This window comes from Felis catus, chromosome A1 (genome assembly GCF_018350175.1).
Source record: "Felis catus isolate Fca126 chromosome A1, F.catus_Fca126_mat1.0, whole genome shotgun sequence".
Lineage (NCBI taxonomy): Eukaryota > Metazoa > Chordata > Mammalia > Carnivora > Felidae > Felis > Felis catus.
The window spans coordinates 52,053,187-52,057,829 of NC_058368.1; positions in this window are offsets into that span (position 1 = coordinate 52,053,187).

The following is a 4,643-nucleotide window of genomic DNA, read 5'->3' on the forward strand; positions in this document are numbered from 1 at the left end:
TCTTAAAGGCTCTACTGGCCTTAGTCTGCTAATTCACATTGAAAAGTGTGGCAAATTGGAAATTCTACTTATGTGGGCAGAATGAAGCAGGCATACAACTCATTGTGATGAGCACCCTCCTCACTCCTGTATTGATACCCATAGGTATCTTCTTCTTGAACTGATTTTTTTCCCTGGAACAGAATCTTCAATATTTTGCCTGGGATGTCTAAGGCTGCTAGTTGCTCTTTTGGTTGCTCTTTTGGTGGGATGAGGGGTAAATTCTGACTGCCCATGAGGCAGATGTTTCCTTAATCCTTTGATTCCAGTAAGAGACCTCATTTCCACCTTCAGCCTGTCCTCATTGTGACCAAGTCCATGGATAATCTGGCACAACACTCTAGAGAATAAGCCACCTGTCTTTTAGCTGGTTAGGGAACAGCCACCCATTGTACAGGCTAGAGATGGATGCTAGAGTCTAATCTTTTAGAGTTTGAGTCAATTCTTTTATTTTTGGCCTCACTTCAGACCCTGGCCTCCAAAGGTACCTGCCACCTCCAATTCCTGAGTCGCTTCTGAGATGTGGAACATGGTACCCTGCCTCCCTGGCAGACATTTAGCAAAGAGGACTGAAATCTGAGTAAGTTGTCCTGTACCATCTGGTGTTTATCTTATGCAATGTTAGTAACATTTCTAGTCATCTTGTGTCTGCCTTTCATCTCTGTCCTCGTGGGTTTATACCATTTTTTAATATTTTTTTTTGTCATTTTAATGGAGTGTTTGGAAGGATGACGAGAAAAGCATATATGTTTAATACACTATTTTTAACCAAAAGCTTTACCCTTCGCTATTGTTAAGGTAACATGATACATGATACATGTATATATCTATATACAGTATATATAGATATATATCTATATATCTATATATACTGTATATATAGTAGACATTACTGAGTGGATAGGAGTTGAGGAAATAGAGATACATCATCATCACACCATCACACATACGTGCAGTAGCTGCTCTGGATGAAGTTTCTGACGTGTCTCGAATTACCAGTTTCAAAGGTAGCTTCTCATTCTCCCATTCCTCTTATTCGCATCCCATCCATGTTTCTGCTTGGGCTCCCCTGACTTCCGTGGGACGGGTTTCTCTTGCTCCCTGCAGCCTCCTGAATTTCTCTTCTCTGCCCACTCCTCTTGCCTTGGTGACCCCTGTTGTTTTATCTCTCCATCTCTTCTTTCCTTTTTTTCCCCCTACTTTTTCTGATTCTCCTTGAGCATTTCATTCATCCCCTTTAACTGGCATCTCTAAGCCACTCGAAGCACACTTTTGTCTTTAACCCAGATAGACGTAAGTTTCTCCACGGATGCTTCATGGTACCTGAAGCTCATTATATCCCAAACAGAATTCATTCTATCCTCAGAACTCTTTCCTTCTCTGCAGTTCAATTGCTGTCTCTCTTTTCCCTTATTATTTAAGTCAAGGATCAGCACATTTTTTCTATAAAGGCCAAAGGGTAAATATTTTAGCCTTTGTGGGCCGTAGGGTTTCTGCTACAACTACCCAACCGTGCTGTTGTCGTGAAAGGCAACTATAGTCCATATGTAAACAAATGGGTGTGACTGTGTTCCAATAAAACTTTACTTACAAATACGGGCCAGCAGGCTGGATTTGACCCTGAGCCATAGTGTGCTGATCTCTGATCTAAGTTCAGGATCATTCCAGCCAGAAACCTCTAAATTGAGCTTTATTTCCACATCAACCTGGTCAGTGTGTCTGGATGACTATCTTTTCAACAGACCAGACCTGTTTCTACCATCCCCATACATTTCCTCTCTCAGACCCTCAGCTTTTTGACTTGTCAGTTACAGGAGCTGTTTATCCAGTCTCACTGCTTTCTGCCTTGTAGTCCTCTGATCCTGCTCCACACTGCTTCCAAAGTAGTCTCACAAACACCGAACTCATTTTGTTATTCCTTGTTTAAAATACTCAGGGCTTTGCAAATATCTACACTCTAGGACTTCCCCAAGTTTAGGTCCATAAGAGCTATTTGAAGTCTTTGTTAAATTAAATACTTCTGGGCCTCACCTCAGAGGTTCTGATTGTAGGAATCCAAGTTGGAGGCCAGGAATCTGTGTTGTAAACAAGACATCCCAGATGAGCCTGTGGTGTGCAGTCCTCAGACATTTGATTAACACTGGTCACGGGGGAGGGCAAGCCTCACTACGTAGAACACGGCCGCTCCCCGCCCCGGGTTGGCTATCTCTCCAGCCCTACCTCTCATGGCTCTCCCTCAGCCTGCTAGGACTCAGGCCCTTTCCCTGAACTGGCCATGTTGCTTTACCCCTTTTGGTTCTCCCACTTGACATTTAGCCAGCTATGCCATGGACTCTTTGTTTGACAAACTTCCTTTAAGGTCAAGTAACTGACTCTTCTGGTGAGTTTCCCTAAACTTCCTGATTCTTACCATGCATGTATCTATATACCAGTACCTATAACTTGTTAGCTGCCTTGTTTGCTTGTCTCCCTTATTAGACTGTAAATTTCTAAAAGGCAGGGATTATGTCTTCTGCATTTGTATATGCCTATATGTTAGAGGTTACACTGAAATTATATAGTAAGTACACTAGAAATTTGTTGATTTGATAAAAGAATTAGACTGGCGATATTACTATATATTTTTAATAACATTAACCTGAGATAATTAAACTGAGGCTCTGAGATGTTCACCGACTTGTTTGAGGTCACATTGTCAAAACAACTAAGGACATATTTTTCCTTCCTTCCTTCCTTCCTTCCTTCCTTCCTTCCTTCCTCCCTCCCTCCCTTCCTTCCTTCCTTCCTTCCTTCCTTCCTTCCTTCCTTCCCTTTGGTGGTTTTTCCATTACACATGCTGCCTTCTTAACATGATGCACTTATTCCCTGTGCTCACATGAAACTTGAATCCTGGAAGTGTCCAGTGGGATTTACCAATTTGGGTATATTTATTCAGTCTGTTGATTAATGTTGTCATTTCTGAGGATGACTAATGACCGAAAGCAAGTCATTCAGAATCATTGCTCTTATAAAGAGTTTAGCCTCTGCACTGTTTGGATTTCTGGCCATTTCCATCTTTTGATTTTCTTCCAAGAATATAAATTATATTTATTCTGCCTACTCTCTATAATAAATTGTGCATGCATTATTATTATTATTGTAACTTGACAACTGACTGTTCAAGAGAAGGTAGGATCTTGTTGGTGACGGCTTAAAGAGAGTAACCCTTATGCTTGCTCTTCCTGTACTTCTCACATAGCCCCTGGAACTCTGAACACCTATATCTCAAATGCTCAGCTGAGATTAGGCAGCTGAAATCCAGCAAAGGTCAGGGATCGCTCAGAAGGGTCTGGAACACTAGGCTGGGTTTAACATCATTGTATGGGAAAAGAGTAAATGCTAATTCTTGGTTATTTTGGTCAGAGGGAAAAAGGGATCATGTGCTAAGAGACACAACACATGAGCCTTGAGGGCAGTGAGTTTGTGGTTACTCAGGACTCATTTCATTTTGCCTAGTATTAAAATTTTGTTGTTATTTCTGTCTCCTATCAAATAGGAAACTTGCATTTTATTAATTTCATCCTACTTCACACATAGCAAACACTCAAAAGAAGCTTGTGAAATGAAGCGAGTAATCCCAAAAGCTCATTTCAACCTTTCCCCTTTGACCTTTGGTCCAATAATTATCAACCAGTGAAATGCTCCAAAGGCAGGCAACCAGGGAGAGGAAGACAGGAGTGGCCATCGCAAACTATCAACCAGACCATCAGCCTTGGAAAATTGAATGTCTTGTGTGTATATCTGGTTATTCACAACAATAAAACACAACAATAATGCAGCCTGGAGACCAGAAATTTAACAACTCTTATCCTTCCATGATCATTGTATGCTTAACATAAATAATGTCTACCCATAACATTTGTATAACCTTTAAACACTTAATCAATTGGTATTTAATAAATTATTGCCTGCGCAGTGAAAAATAAGCTGGTCTTTTTTTTTTAACAATTTAACTTTTTATTGATTTTGTTTACATAATAAGAAATCAGCAACTACAGTAGTTGCCACTTTAAGTGACCACAAGAAGACAAAATACATAATTATTTTACATGTTTATATTACAATTTTATAGAGTTAACTACAGCATACCCATGTTTTGCTGCAAGTTGAATTCCTTTGGCCATATTGGTTTTAATTATGTCCAGAAATCATATTTCCTTCTTACCAACTTTTATCAGATGTTAACATTTTCAAATCAAACATTTTTAGAAAAGCTACTGAAAGCAATTTCGTTATAAATAGTCCATGTACGTACTCTTTGCGTGCGGTTTCAAAATTTGGCAAGATGATTGCAGACCACAGTCTGATATGGAAAAGGAAAGGGTATTGGGATGTAAATGAGGAGGAAGAACCAAAACTCAGTACATGGTAATAAAAATAAGCTAAAACTTAAGTGGAAATAAAAAATATATTAGTTATCCAAAGTTAATTTAAAATCCAAAGTTTGAAATGTCTTTTGTGTTGACAAGTGTCTGAGAAAGTGATTGGGAAGAAACTAACAAACCAGACCGTGAGTGATCTGTAAATAGAATCCATGTGGCATGTGAATTAATTATTGTCATTTC